The sequence below is a fragment of the Adiantum capillus-veneris genome, chromosome 19, assembly GCF_014529385.1.
Source record: "Adiantum capillus-veneris isolate H3 chromosome 19, ASM1452938v2, whole genome shotgun sequence".
NCBI lineage: Eukaryota > Viridiplantae > Streptophyta > Polypodiopsida > Polypodiales > Pteridaceae > Adiantum > Adiantum capillus-veneris.
Window position 1 is genome coordinate 63,453,345 of NC_140949.1, and position 16,725 is coordinate 63,470,069.

Genomic DNA, 16,725 nt, shown 5'->3' on the forward strand with positions numbered 1-16,725 from the left:
TCTCATTACGGCATCTTAATCCTCTTGACTTTGATGTGCTATCTTGAAAGATATTGGTGCATGTGTCGCAGCACATCACCCTTAAGTTTGTTTAGTGATAGCTCTTCCTTATAGCATTGAGGTCCTTTACGTACCTTGGATGTCTCGCAATTGAATTATCATGAGCTTCTGTTTGGATGCTCTTCTTGAGTGAAAGATCTTTTGGAATTCTTAGGCTCCTTTTGTGGCAAGGTATCTATTATTATAAGAAAATTTCTTAACAACATGTTTCTTCTTATGTTGTTCCATTTTGAGCATCTGACAAAAGTTTCTCATACTTGGAATCGTTCCTTACAGCTAATCTCACTTATTAAGAATTGGGTTGTCATCAATTGAAATAGCATTTAAGAATGCTTTTTGTCTCAGGGAATTAGCTACTACATTATCATTTGCTGGTCTAAGAAAATCTTAAAGATCAAATTCTTAAATTCTCAATCTATCTTCTCTGTCACATGCTGAGAGTAGGTTGGTTGAATATCCAATTAAGACTCTTGTGATCCGTTATCAATGAAATCATTTGCCCGAATAGATAATGTTTTCATAGCTTAAGGGCATGAATAATTGCTAAAAGTTCTAAATCATGAGTTGATTAATTCTTTTCATGATCTCTCAGCTTCCATGTAGTACAAACTGCAGGTCTTTACTTCTTGCGTAAGAACTCCTCCTAAGGCAATTTATTGGCATCAGTACTACTTTGAATCCTTTAGCAAAATCTAGAAACCTTGGAGTAGGTGCAAAACTAGGAATCCTCTTAGCTTGGAAAAACTAGAATCATGCTCAGTCTTCCACTCAATCCTTATTACCTTCTTTCGTAATTCTGTTATAAGAGCTACGATAAGAGCATAATCTATGACAAATCATACACCAACCCGTAATCTCAAGAAATTTTCACACTTGACTGATGGTAGAGGGTTGAGGCCGTTCTAGGACAGCAACTTAAAACTTTAACAGCACAAGACAAAAGACTCAAGACAAAATTTCCTTATCCAAGTCGAGTTCCATAGTTTATTTATGCCAAGTATTTACAAATCTAGCTTGGTTCAACAGTTAAAGGATTCTAATTGCTGGTTGTTCAGGAGCACGATAGTACAAGTGATAAGTGTTTGAAGACAAATGCTTATAGTCTACTATCTCATCAGAGTAGTATTTCTTGTACACATTGCTAATAGGCTCAAATATTACAAGATTCTTGTTTGGAGAAAACACATCCAGAATCGCATTAGGCTTAATTCTATCACTAGGGATCACATTCTTTGCTTGATCGAAGACCCATCGGTTCAAGGTTGTCTTGAGACCATCTACAGTGATCTTAACTTCTCCAAAAGTTCCAAGGAAGTAGAAAACTTGGATAACCCACCCAATTCATGCGCCCAACGAAGCTTCTTCAATTCATTGGACAAATACTCAAATTTTATAACATTGATGTAGAAGATACCACCCTTACTATTCCATGTAATCTCCCAACCTTGATGGATTCCCGTTGATGGAGGAACAAAGGCCTTCATCAAAATTTCCATCATGCTTCGGTGGAAATTGTAATTTGGAGAACGACACACCTCCATAAACATTATCTCAAATGTTCTAAACTTGCAGTAAGCAATCTTGGCATCTTCCTAAAACATCAATGCTCAGTCCTTGAGTACGTTTACCTTGCTAACCTTTATTATTTTAAAAGTTTCAAACAACATTATTTTCCAGTTCATAAACCTAGGCTCTGATACCAGGTGTGAGGTCCCCACCCCGTCATCTCAAACGACGGTTCTGATGGTAAACCTGGTGGCCACTAGATCTATAGCTGAAGCAAACAAAGTGGTTTAAGGGATCAACTAGCAGACGAGCTCTCATCACTAAGTGAATTGAGTCGAGCCTACTAGCAACAAGACCTATTTCCACCCCGTAGGGAAAAGCGTGTCTGACCAATTATCGGTCCTAAGACTCACCTTCCAGAAGGAGATAAGTCTCGCGTGCCTTTTTCCCCATTGCTTTCAGAGGCACGTACACTTGGGACTTCAATGGTTTTGGTGTAATGAGAAATTCTAATGTCATTTTCCGTACTATGGGGACAGAGAGTTCCCGATCAATCGGGACCACCCTTCTCATAGGCATTGGCAACCCGAGCCAAGCCTCCACTTTCCACCCCCATACTCACACTTTGACTTGTGTGTCCTTATTACTAACACATTTTTTGTTCAACATATATATTCATTAATTAATTCCGATTCACAAGTTGTGTTAAGACAGCCCTTCAAACAATTTTTCAAAGAGGCACCAAAACAATCTTTTTAGTAAAAAACTCAATAACTTATTTCATTTAAACTTCCAATGTCCTGGAGGCACGAAATCCCCCAACGAGTGTTAATTCCACCCGCTATCACCTAGTTGCCCATACAACTAGATTTGTCCATCGCATAAAAAGCACGACATGGAAATCCCACCGCAAAGAACGCAAGATGTGGATCAAAGCCCTAAGCTAGGTAATCCTAGCTACTGCGAGAACCTCGCGAGCTTCCCCCTGTGAGATCAATAGAGGAATCAGGACTAAATCAACATTGGAATTAAAAATGAACTGGCCGAGTAAATTTTCCCTAGCAAATAGTCTTTCCTACACCAGACAGTATATCCCGAAAACATTCTTTCCTACTTGAATTTAAATGCATCAATTAAAATGCCGTGGTCTCCATTGGGTCTTCCAACATGTTTTTGAGTTAATGTTACTTTCGTACCTTACCGAATGCAATATTATTAAACTGTACTTGAATTAAAATTAGACCTACCTCAATAATCTCCTGTTGACTGCTTCGTGAGATGGCCGGTGCTTGCTCGACGATAGGAGCCTTGCCCTTTCCGTTGGTGTTGCTTGTTTCGGCCTCATGGTCGTGAGATCCACCAAAACGGGTCCTCTTTGGGGCCATTATACTCACTACTAAAGATGATGAATTTGGAAAAGAACTAGTATCCAATATTACCATAACAACCACAAACGGTCCGGATCCAACATGGGTAGCCTTATCAAGCAATTACTCTTATACGGAAGGAGTAGATTAACTTCAAGTACGGTTATTACTCATCTATCTATTTTTGGGTAAATTTGGGGTAATATTAGGTGATCCAAGTCATAATTACATCAATTTAGGATAGCATCTTCTCCTGTACTTATGGAATTTGACTCTGAATTAAGGTTCTTAGCTTAGGCAATTGGAGAATTCAGTTATTGTAGTTACTTGCTTAATTAGAGTGGTTGAATGATGATTTTAGTGTACTAATTCCTTTTCAAAAATGAACGAAAAGATGCAATTATGTCTTATGCATATGCGGAACAAATTCCGTTCTTTAGTGACAATTAATTTTGAGGGGGGGAATTAACTCTTCTAATCACACATTAATCTCTTGCAATATGAGTTTAGCCCTTTAATTAAACTATTTACTAAGAAAATGACAGATTGGAGTTGTTTAATTAGTTACATTGCTAGAAATTGGGTCAATCTCCACCACTCAATCATTGAATTGACTAACTGGTAATTCCTTCTTACTAACCATGGATTAATTTGTGATTAGGAGGTTGACTTAATGCATAAGTAGCTAATAGGATTAAGAAAGCGAAATAGACTAATCACATAGGTGATTTAGAGAGTTGCTACTAGGTAGAATAGTTAGATTATGCATAGTATTAGCGGAAAATAAGGGATTCATAGAGAGATTAAGATGTAAGCATAAATTTAACTCGAGATTACCGTAATCCGAGTTGATTAAGACCTTAATTGCTGATCCAAGAAGCCTAATCCGACAAGAATTTGGCAGCACCTCCTTCCCTTAATCCTCTCCTAGAGATTTTGTATGCTGGACGCACCTCGCCCAAGGTATGTGCATGAGGGAGTGTGTGTGTGTGTGTGTGTATTGAGTATCTGTGTGTGTGTGTGTGTGTGTGTGTGGGAACAGGTCCTTAAATAGTCTCCCAACCTCAAGAGGTCAAAGTATGCTGCTAATTGCATCTGGATGAGCACTTTGGTCATGCATGGCAGCTTGAGTGCATAGCTTGCAAGTGTCCAATTTGCTTGCTTTAACTGAGTCTCACACTGTCTCTCTTGCTTGGAAACTCTCCCACAAGCTCCTAGATGAGTGGGGCGAATTCTAACTTCTAAAGCAAGCTCGCATTGTCCTAGAGCCTGTGCACACACCAATCCCCCAGTGCCGGTGCCCCTTCTAGCCTTAGGAAATTTTTTATTTTTATCCTTAGACGGTCGTTACAGCTTGGATTTTAATTCCGAAACTTGCTATACTAAGACGGAGCTAAGGTGCATCATCCCAAGTACCTACCATATTTAGCAGCTCCCAGTGTTCGGAATTGCATTTTTTTCAAATTCTGGATACGGGTGCAGTTTGAGGAGCTGATCAAAACTAGACGGGTCGGGTGACCAAAAACTTACTATTTTAGGAAAATTTTCACAAAAATTGTTTTTATTCATTTTTGAAAGCTCTATAACATTCTAAACATCTTGGCACCGATATATTTAGAAAAACTACCAAAAATAGTAACTTTTTATAGTATGAAAACTGGGTTCAATCATTTACATGTGGGATTGTTTTTGGAGAAAGGTGGAGACCTTACATTATCCATGATGCACAAAGTGTAGAGTACTCACTTATACCCTTACCATGTCGGTGTTGACAAGTTGGTACATCCATAGGAGGTCATCACCCTTCATACGCTCCACCTTCCCCTCATTGCTCAGTACGTATGGAGTGATGGCAACGCGTTTGACCACTCCTATCCTTTTAGCTAGCAGTACTTGCAAGTAATTATCGTAATCATCTCACTACATAAATTTCACACAATTTAACTGTAGATCATCTCCGGCCCCCTGGGTTTCACTCATGGTAGACAGTTTCTTTAGGATGATTTGTACGGGGAAAGGAGGAAGGCCTCCACCCGTCCTCCAAAACAACAAGGATAGTAGCCAAACCACTCCTCTCTAGGGAATGGGAACCTCCTTACCACCTCTACTTTGGGGTTGTCGAAGTGAACTAGCAGCACTTGCATGCGCGCCACGAATCGATAGGTGATCTTCCACCACTTTGCTTCGGATGACCTTCTTTTTGGCAGCCTAGGGATGAATCTGCTTTTCAAACTCAAAGCACTCGCATGGCCAGGTTTTTCTTCTTCCTTGGGGGTCATGTGATTTAGGATTGACCTAGCCCTCCTTTTCCTTTGGCATGAGCAGCCCCGTTGGGCCACTTAGGTGCAGAGACTATACCTTTACTTTTAGATTCCTTGAGGACGAGAGGCTTTACCAACCTCTTTCCTTCCTTAATATGGACGATCTCTTCACGATGGATGTCGATGTAGAGGATTTCCACTTCTCCTTTACCTCCATTGACGGCACTCATTGATAGAGTGCGGTGGGTGGCGGTAATGAGAGCAGCCTGCAGCCCTCCCTCGGGTGGCTCTTGATTTGCGGTTAGACTGAGAGATGCGAGACGGAGGACTTACTTCCTCGATGTTGACAACGGTGTATTCTGGAAGCAGCACTTCAATGAAGGCGGTTGGTGCTTCTTCAATTTCTTCCTCCTCTGTTCTCCAATTGGAGAATTCCCGTAGCCACTCGTCCATGGTCGACAATGTGCATCCTTTTCAACGTTGTAAACCGGAGATTTTTGAGAAACCCTCCTCAGTGGGGGCACAAAATGGCAAGCGCAAGCGCAAAACGGATCCCAGCAACCTCTATGCCAAGATCGTGCACGCCGAACTTGTCACGGAGAGTAAACAAGGGACATCACCTAGCTTTGAGGGACTAGGACGCAGGCGATAGTGATGAAAATAACACTAATATAGCACACCATAGAGAGAGAGAGAGAGAGAGAGAGAGAGAGAGAGAGAGAGAGAGAGAGAGAGAGAGAGAGAGAGAGAGAGAGAGAGCCTATAGTGCATTCTCTAGGAAAAATTCCATATGCACGGAGATCCTACTCTTGTGTGTGGCAATCCTTAGAGTCAATGTGTGTGCATGGCTTCCTTCTCAAATGCTCACCCCCAAGTGTTACCCATGATACTGACCTCTCAGGGTTCTTTTATAGTTGCAAGCTGCATTATTTTAGGATAATCTGATTAGGTTAGGGCCCTAATCAGGAGAGACAAAGCAGGTGATGGTTGACCCTTGATTTGTTTTAGAACTTTAAAATGATATCTTCTAGGTGGGCCTTTGTGACCATCACCTAGAGAGAGGTGGCAATGTTTTTTATACAAGGTTTTCTTGATTCATCATTGCCATCACGTGATTTGGTCATCCTTTTTTGTTGTTCTGGGCGTCGATGTCGAGTTCCTTTGGTTTTTTCTTCTTGTGCGTGCATATGGCGTGCGTGTGCTTGTTTGAATGTGTGCGTGCGCGTATACGTATGAGCTTGTGAGTGTGTATCGTAAATGTGTGTGTGTGTGTGTTTGTGAGTGTATGGTAAGAGTTTGTAAGTGTGTGAGTGTGTATGTGTATGTGTATGTGTATATGTGTGTGTGTGTGTTGAGAGAGAGAGAGAGAGAGAGAGAGAGAGAGTGATTTATTACACAGAGAACAAGAGAGGGAGAGAGGGGGGTGCTGAAAGACAGAGAGAGAGAGAGAGAGAGAGAGAGAGAGAGGGGGGGGGGGGGAGGGAGAGGGTGAGAGTGTGTGTGTGTGTGGGGGGGGGTGTTTGTGTGTGTGAATAACGAGAGAGAGAGAGAGAGAGATCATAAAAACTAATATCTAATTCTCCTAAATGATTTTCTCATGTTAAACTGATCATTTAATATGGGAAAGTTCCAGGGGAGAAAAAGCTAGAATATTGGTCAAGCTTGCAGACCGCCGGCCACAGTAGGGATCCAAAGGAAGGAAAATAGGGATCCAAAGGGGGGGCCATCTACAAAAGAGCCATGTGCAACAATGGGCTTAAAAGATCCTAAGGCTCAGCGCATTAAGACTTCCAAAATGCTAAGGTTCCAAAATTCAAAGGTTGTGTCCAAAGGTCAAACATTAGGAAAACTGGATGCTTTGTGTGTGTCCCAAAAGTCTTCATGCATCCCTTTGTAGGAGATGAGAGAGAAACTCACACACATACACACAAGCTCCCTTTACACAAAGGGAATGAGGGACACATGTCAGCTCCCTAGCCTAGATGCCCACAAGGTGTACTCAAATCCTATTGGATGACCTTGGAGGTGGACCAATGAGAATTAGGCTAGAGTGAATCTAGTTTAATCAATTTAAAAACACTTAATAAAAGAACTAATAAGAATTAAGCTCTCTAGAAGACTATAAGACAGTCTCCCAAGGGGTCCAATGAGCATTCAACAGCCCAATGGCTTGCCTGATTCCTAATTGGCCAGGAGGCAAAGGGTCCAATGAGAGTTTAGTTGCATTTATTAATTACCTAAAGCTCTCATAAAAGGGGAAAGGGGGACACACATCAGAAGGCTATCTCTTATGCTGCTTAATTTCCATTGGCTGAGGTTGGGGAGGTCCAGTAGAATGTGATCATGAGCAAATAGCAAGAGGGGTCAACCAGAGAGAGAGAGAGAGAGAGAGAGAGAGAGAGAGAGAGAGAGAGAGAGAGAGAGAGAGAGAGAGAGAGAGAGAGAGAGGGGGGGGGGGCTAGTTTTTTAAAGGCATTATTGACTTACACATTGACACAATCTATGTGTGAAGCAAGAAAACTCTCTCTCTCCTTCTCAAGCTTTAATGGAAAGCTTACCACCTACTCCAAGCTGGTGACAAGGGAGGCCTACACCAATAACTCTTGGCTTTGTGATGCAAATCCAAACCAAGAGCCAAGCTTCAATGCATGATCATCTCCCTACCATGCAAATTACTAAGCCTATGCTAATATGAGTGATTATGTGAGGAGATGTACATCTTTCTCGTAAGAATACTCCTTCTTCCTCTCAATCTACTCTCATACCCCGCTAGCTCTCACCATCTTTGAAGGTGTGTGAGGTCTTGGGTCTGAGACCATGAGGGAATTGATGTTGTGTTTAATAAGTGTTGTGCTTAGTGCTTGAAGTTTCCATCTTCATTGCACTAGCTAGAATTGAAGGAACATAAAGAATTGTATTGTAAAATGTCTCTCTTGATCGGAGAAACCATAATACAAAGCCTTTTGGAGGGGGGACCGGTTCCATGAAAATCCGGTCCTCAACTATTGTCAATTGCTTAATTTCTCTCTCTTTTGAAATATTGTTCATGGTATCTAACTAGGTGTTATACTTTTTGTTGCTCTCTCTCTCTCTCTCTCTCTCTCTCTCTCTCTCTCTCTCTCTCTCTCTCTCTCTCTCTCCACCCAAGCACTCTTGTTATTCTCATTAGGAATCTATTCTAATGAAATGCTCACTATGTTCATGCTATTTTCCTCTACACACAAGTTGCTAGGCCATTAAATGTTACATTGGTATCAGAGCACAAGATTTCTCTTTTCTTGCTCAAGAAAAGGGAGGTCCTCAAGCTAGCTATAAATGGTTGGTATTATTAATTGCATGTGAGTAAGTAGAATAGGGGATTTTCAGCCTTGTAGTGAGCCTGCCTTTGTGCAGTTAACGGGGCATCACCGACGAGAGCTATGGTCTTAATAATGGAGTCCTATGGGGCTTAACCACTATTGATCTATTAGAAGCTTGACAGGAGCCAGTGTTGTTTTTGTGTTGAACGACCCTCTCTTATATTCCTTGCAATTAATGGTATTCAAGCCACGAGAACAGTAGCTTGAGTGCTTTTTCTAAAGGCTTAAAGAGGAGTAGCAACTAGGGCTTGAAGTGCCAAAGTACACCTAAAAGTTGTTAGAATGGCTGACAATAGTAAAGAGAGTGAAATTAATGTTGATAACTTTGATTTTGCTAATGAGCAAGCTACTAATGATGCCCCGATGTGTGTTAACTATCTTGTTTCTAGGCTTCAACAAGCCATGGGCAATCCATCCCTCCAAAGTCAAGTGCAATGGCAACTTCGTGCTCATGGGATTCTCCAAGCTTCCCACCATGATGAGAGAGCACCTAGGAAGCCTCCTTGCGAGACTTCCAAAAGATGCCTCTCTCCGATTCGGGAAGAAGAAGAGGATGCATATGAAGGGCTCAAAAATTTGCTCCTTGATGACGCATCTCCTTCTCAAAGGAGAATTCAAGAGCCTCCACTGAAGGAATGAGAAAGAAGTGAGTCTCCTGCCACCTCGGTAGAGATGGCTCCACGAAGACAACAGTCTAAATGCTCTCCATCACCTCCAAAACGGAGAAGACCATCGCATACTTCTCCACACCATAATTCAAAGAGGGATGACAAAAAGCAAGAGAAGGAAAAGGCAAGAAAGAGGACACCCTCTTCTCCATCTTCTTCATCCTCTTCCTCTTATGAAAGTGATGGTGAAGGCAATGAAGATCAAGGCAAGAAAAAGGCAAGAAAGAGGTCACCCTCTTCTCCATCGTCCTCAAATTCTTCATCTTCTGAAGAAAATGATGGTGCAACCTTTGAACCATCAAAAAGAAGACGCCATAGGAAATCCTATGCCGCGTGGAAGAGGTTGTCCAAACTCAAGAAGTTCAAAGAGGGAGGGAAGAGCATCTCTTTCCTTACCTACAATGGCACCTTTGGTGCTACGGACAATGTCTTGGCCTTTATCCAATAGTTCGATGCGGCGTTTGGAGATGAGGGCTTCACGGTGTCCTCTAAGCTATGCCATGTAGCTATGCAGTTTCAAAAGTCCGCCAGACAATGGTGGTCTAGCCTACGGGCTAACGGTGAAGCTCCACGAACATGGAAAGCTTTAAGAGCTTCCATTATGAAGTAGTTTTTGGCCACCAATGCCAAAGACAAAGTACTCAACGAATGGTGAAGCTTGAAGCTCTCTCCCTATGAATCCATTCACAAATATGTAGACAAGTTTTGGGACCTACAACTCAAAGCCACTGTCTTCAAAAAGTTGGATTTTGGAGAGCAAAAGCAACAGTTTTGTGCGGGCTTAACTGAAGAAATGGTGGAGTATGTCAACTCCCAAAGGCCACGCACCATATCGGCGGTTATACACTATACTATGGTGGCTTCTTGAATCAATTTCCAAAAGGGGGCAAAAAGAAATTCTAAGCCCATGGAAAACAAGGATTCCAATGAGCCTAAGGGGAAGGACAATGTCCAAAAGTCTCCTAAGGGAAACTCCAACAAAGCTAAAGAGAAGGGAGTTTACAAAGCCAAAAATAAACTCTCTCCTGAAGAGCTTGAGCGTTATCGCAAGGATAACCGTTGTTTCAAGTGCGGTGAGCAAGGACATGTTTACCGCGCTTGTCCCCAAACAAACACCCACCATGAGACTCCTAAAGCTACCTTGGTCGAAATACAAGAGGAGGAAAATCACCACAAAGGATCTCCTCTATGCATGCTTGCGGAAAGGTAAGAGAACATGATGCTTTTATTCTCTGTGACCCTGGTTCTACTCACAATTACATATCCACAGAGTTGGCCACCAAGCTAGGCATACAAGCTTACGAGATGGGAGATGTCCTACCCGCAGATGGTGCTTTCAAGGGGCAAGAAGCTTCACTCACTCCCCTAATCGGAAATTGAGGCTCCATGTCCAAAGCTATGTGGACAAAGAGGACTTCTTTATCTCTCCTCTCAAGCATGAGGATGTAATCCTAGGGGCACCATGGTTTGATCGCATGGCTACCAATGTTAAATTCCCTGAAAGGAGAATTTGGTTTAGGTTCAGGCAAAAAGATATGTACATAGATGCTAAGGAAATGGATAACACATACCCATTGTACATACACAAGCTTTCAACAAGTCAATAAAGAGCTCTGTTTCCATGTACATGATTTTTGTTAAAGATTCTCAAAATGAACCTTATGTTTTAGCAAAAGAAAATATACACAATCAAAAGGAATAAGAGTTACCCAATTTTATCAAGGGGTTTCAAGATGTCTTTATTGAGGACATCCCTTGTGAGCTACCTCCTAAACGAGGTAATGATGACCATGCAATTGAACTTCTTCCAGGAAGTTCACTGCCTAACAAACCTCCTTATAGAGTTTCTCAAGCTCAACAAGAGAAGATTATGCGGCAAATGAATGATTTAGTTGAGAAGGGCATGGTTAGGCCTAGCTCATCTCCATTTCAGTGCTCACATGTGCTATTAATGCAAAAGAAAGACGGCACATATCGTATGTGTGTCGACTATAGAGCACTAAATAGGATCACTATCAAGAATAGGTTTCCCGTTCCATGGGTAGAAGACCTATTTGATAAGCTACAAGGATCAACCTACTTCAGTTGGATTGACCTAAAAAGTGGCTATCATCAAATAAGGATAGTTGATCAATACATTGTAAAGATTGCATTTTGCACTACGTTTGGTCTTTACGAATACATTGTCATGCCTTTTGGCTTGACCAATGCACCAGCCACATTCAACTGCTTGATGGAGAAGCTATTCAGGCCTCACCAAACCTTTAATGCAATGTTCTTTGATGATATCATCATCTACTCTAATTCATTAGACGAACACAAGAAACACCTCTAGGTAATATTTCAAGTTTTAAGAGAGAATAAACTTTATGTTAATCAAAAGAAAGCGAATTTTTCTTGCAAGAGATTCAATATTTAGGTCACATTATCTCTCAAGATGTCATTCAAATGGATCCATCAAAGTTAGAGGTAATAAAAGGATGGCCTAAACCAAGGAATCTTCATGACCTAAGAAGCTTTATAGGTATGTGTGCATACTATAGAGGCTTCATAGAAAAGTGCTCACTAATAGCAGGACCATTACATGACCTAACAAAGAAAAACGGTAGGTATACATGGTCTACCAAGGAGAACAATGCTTTCAAAAAGCTTAAAGAAAATCTTATCTCTCAACATGTGCTTACACTACCGGATCTCTCAAAGCCATTTGAGGTCCAATGTGACGCTTGTGGTGATTGCCTTGGAGCTGTTTTGCTTCAAGAAGGGCACGCCATAGGCTATGGAAGTCAAAGGCTCGACCCTGTTGAGCACGCTCTAGGCATATATGAAAAGGAACTCCTCGCAGTTCTACATGCCTTAGACTCATGGAAGAACTATTTATTGGGGACTCCTTTCATTCTGTGAACGGATCACCAAAGTCTTAAGTACTTCATGACGCAGACCAAGCTCTCCGACAAACAAATGAGGTGGGCAAACTTTCTTTCACAATATCATTTTCATATTGCTCACATTTCTGGCAAGCATAATCGAGTAGCCGATGCACTCTCAAGACGGTCGAGACTCAATGATGTTTCCATAGCAACTCACAATGATCTATCTTCTATGATAGATGAGTATGCTATTGATCCCAATTTTAGAGATGTGATCTCAGCCCTTGCACTAGGGAAGAAAGAGGAACCATTTACTTTACAAGATGGTTATCTTCTCTATGGCAACAGACTATGCATTACTAACTCACTCCGTGAGAAAGTAATGTATTAATCTCATGCTCCTCCTTATCGGGGCATAGAGGGATTCAGTCTACCCTAAAGGGGATTGAAACATATTTCTATTGTCTTACCATGAAAGCAAACATACAAGAGTATATGTTTCTAAATGTGTGGTATACCAAAAGACAAACTTTGATAGAGGGAAGCAACTTGGATTGCTTCAACCTTTACCAATCCATAATTCACCATGGGAGAGCATATCCATGGATTTTATCTTTGGATTGCCTAAGTCTATCCATGGGAATATGTGAATATGGATGATAGTAGACAGGTTCAGTAAACAAGCTCATTTTATACCTATAAAAAAGACTATCAAAGCCCAGTAAATGGCAACCCTCTTCATTTCACAAATCTTCAAGTACCATGGCTTGCCAATGTCCATAGTGTCAGATAGAGATCCTAGAATGACCAGTAATTTCTGGAAGGGTCTCTTTGAGAATTTAGGGACAAGGTTAAATTTCTCTTCGGCCTATCACCTGCAAACGGATGGCCAAAGTGAAATAGCTAACCTAAAAATTCTTGATCTACTAAAAGCCTATGTAGCTGAAGTAGATCAAAGATCCCAATGGGAGAAGTACTTACCCTTAATGGAGTATGCCTACAATAATACTGTACATACCTCCATGGGAAAAGCACTTTTGATGTAATTGAGGGAAGATAAAAAAGTCCCCTTCTACTTAAGGTACACGGGAAGATCTTCGCTGCAGATGAGTATAGTCGAGACCTACAAGAATCTTTCCAAAAGATTAAGGATGCTATCTCTATCTCACAACAAAGGCAAAAGGCTATTGTTGACAAGCACAGAAGAGCCCAAGCCTTTATTAAAATTTCCCAAGGCTCGATTAAGACACATGACGAGCAAGAACCTACGGGACACCAAAAGTAGTATGCTAAGTTAGCAAAAAGGTACTATGGTCCCTTCCAGATTCTTAGGCCAGTCAATGAGATGGCTTATCAACTCAAGTTTCCCAACCATTGGTTCATACAAAATGCTTTCCATGTGAGCCTATTAAAGCCTTACAAAGGAGAGACACCTCAAAAATCAACTATTGAAGACCCACCGAAGATCGAGGACCAAGAAGAGGCGTTGCAACCCGAGTCCATTCTCCAACATGAAGACAAGGTACTAAGAGGCGGTAAGACTATCTGACGATATCTTATTAAGTTTAAGAATTAGCCTTTTGAAGATGCTAGATGGATGCAAGGCATACAATTAAAGGATAACCTAAAACTTGTCAATGCTTACAATGCTTCCCTAGAGTAAGCAAATGTAAAAATGTTAAAAATGAACAAAGTTTTTGTCTTATAAGACTCTCTTTTTCTTTATGGTGCACAAAAATGAAGTAGTATGCATGCTTAGATCAAGTTTGCGGAAACGACGTCTCCCAAACACCAAGTAGAGCTTGTCACTCTACTATGGAAGATTGATAGGACTAATGTGCAGACGTGCTTGCGGCACTTAGGCTCTCAAGCACCAAATGGACTAGTCATCCATTCTGGAATGATGTCGTAGGGTAACATAGGGATCTTCTACCCACTAGAAAATGTTGGAATTAGGGTTGTAGAGAAACACACACAACTTGGAGAAGACAAAGGAAGCTCAAGGCACACAATAGAGAGTGTGTTGCTTAGTGTGCAATGGAAAGATATATAGCCCTAGAGTGATGGGCGTATATACAATGCTCAGGGGAAAAAAACTCCTAAAGAGTGAAAAAATGCCCCGATGGTCCTAGTGTGTTCACACACATCACTACCACATGTATATGGTAACAAATCCCCCCTGGAGTGATGCGGTGAATGAGAGTTGGCACATGAGTAAAGGGAAGTGCCATGCCCTGAGGACATGATCAGTCCACAAAGGGGAGTAAGCCCAAAGCTTTGCGGAAAGCTTCACGCTTCTCACGAGACAATGCCTTTGTGAAAAGATATGCAAGGTTGTCCTATGTTGGCACATAAGCCAAGCTGGTATCTTCTGCTGAGAGCCTATCCCTGACATAGTAGAAATGCACCTCAATGTGCTTTGTGCGAGCATGAAAAACTGGGTTCCTTGCAACAGCCAATGCGCTCTGACTGTCAGTGTAGATAGTGTTGGCAGTGTCCTGTCCAACATCCAAATCAGCCATAAGGTGTTTGAGCCATACACACTCGACCGTAGCTGTGAAGACTGCCCTGTACTCAGCCTCACAACTTGAACTGGCCACAATAGATTGCTTCTTGCTCAATCATGATATACATAAACTGCCAAGCATGAAACAAAAACCACTTGTGGACACTCGTGTGTCAAAACAACCAGCCAAATCTGAGTCCAAAAAAGCATGTAAGTCTGGCGGCAATGATCCCCCCTTGGGATAAAACAAGCCAAGATGTAAAGTGCCACTAAGGTAGCAAAAAATCCTCTTGATAGCCTGCCAATCCTTAGACCCTAGGCTATGCATAAATCTGATGACCTGTGAGACTGCAAACTGAATATCCGGCCTCGTGTTGCATACATAAATGAGGCAGCCAACAGTAGTTTGGTAAAGAGTGACATCAATAGGATCGCCAGCATCATATAGACTCAACTTCAAACCTGTTTCCATGGGAGTGGCAATAGGTTTGCAATCCTCAAGTCCAAACTTACATAGCAATGTCTCTATGTAACTTTTTTGACACAAGGAAATACCGCCATCACGCTGCTTAAAATGTATACCCAAGTAATGATGCAACAGCCCCAAATCTTTCATCTTGAAAGTAGCATTAAAATCATCCTTAAATTCAGCAATATGTCTCTCATTTGGTTCAGTGATCAGCAAATCATCGACATAAAGAACCACAATGAGAAGTACATCACCCTCACGCTTTACATACAATGTGCTTTCTAATGGACTGTTACAAAAGCCTCGTTTGACCAAATGAGTGTCATCTTTCTCATACCAAGCACGAGGAGATTGCTTCAACCCATACAAAGCCTTCTTACATCTGCACACTTTTTCCTCTTGTCCTTGTATGACAAAACCGCGAGGCTGCGTTACATAAACTTTCTCAAATATACGCAGTAACAATGTTTGATTGATGTACATCCCAACCAAGATGAGCTGCCAATGCACACAGAAAATGCACAGTAGTCATACGACAAGTGGGAGCAAAAGTCTCTTCATAATCTATGCCTTTTTACTGTGCATAACCCTTTGCAACAAGTCGAGCCTTATGGTGATCGATCTCACCATCCAGCTTGCATTTCAACTTGTAAACCCACTTCGTACCAATGGACTTTTTGCCAGGAGGAAAATCACATAAAGTCCATGTGTCATTTTATATAAGTGCATCATATTTTGATTGCATGGCAGTCATCCAATGTTCTGAATTCTGTGCTTCATCAAAAGATAGAGGCTCCTCAAAATCATGTAAGATAGACACAGCCAAAGCATAACAATCTGATGCATAAGATGCATGGCAAGAGCATGAACGAGTACGACTAGACAAAGGTGCATCCAATTTACTGTCACGCAAAGTGTGCACCAGCCATTTTGGCATACCTCTAGCTTGCTCATTTTCAGCCCTTTCCTCATCAAGTACATCATGTACATCTGCATCAGTAATAGGCTAATCTTCTGTAACATTTTCAAAAACCCCCATAGGCTGTACATTTGGCTCATTGGAACTTACATTCGTATTTCCACCACTGAAAAGAGGCAACAAAGTGTCATAAATGTCCTGTGAGCTTACATTACTGTCTCTAGTACATGACAGCAAGGGCTGAACAGAATCTTCCACAAACACCACATCCCGTGAAACCAGAATACATTTTGTTTGCGGATGATATAACCTGTAACCTTTACTTTCAGCACTATAACCAGCAAAAATACATTTGACAGCCTTATCATCCAATTTTCTGCACTGTGTTTGTGGCACCAAAGCATATGCCAAACAGCCAAAAACATGCATGTGCTCAATAGAAGGCTTTCTATCATGCCATGCTTCATATGGAGTAATAGATTGCAGTAGACTGATTCATATGGAGTAATAGACTACAAAGCTTTCTTAGGACACCTGTTTAGTACATAAGTGGGACACATGATGGCCTCAAGCCAAAAAGAATGCGGCAAAGCTTGACTTTTGACCATACATTGTGCCATTTCCGTAAGTGACATGTTTTTCTTCTCAGCAACACCATTTTGCTGAGGTGTATAAGGCACTGTACATTGGTGTTTTATCCCACGACTAGCCAGAAATGCATTGAATTCATGAGACATATA

General features: G+C 41.4%; 1 pseudogene; it reads right to left on the reverse strand.

Moving 5' to 3' along the window:
• Positions 1 to 1,337: 1,337 nt before the first annotated feature.
• LOC147434148 (uncharacterized) overlaps positions 1,338 to 16,725 on the reverse strand; it is a 51,596-nt pseudogene continuing 36,208 nt past the window's right edge.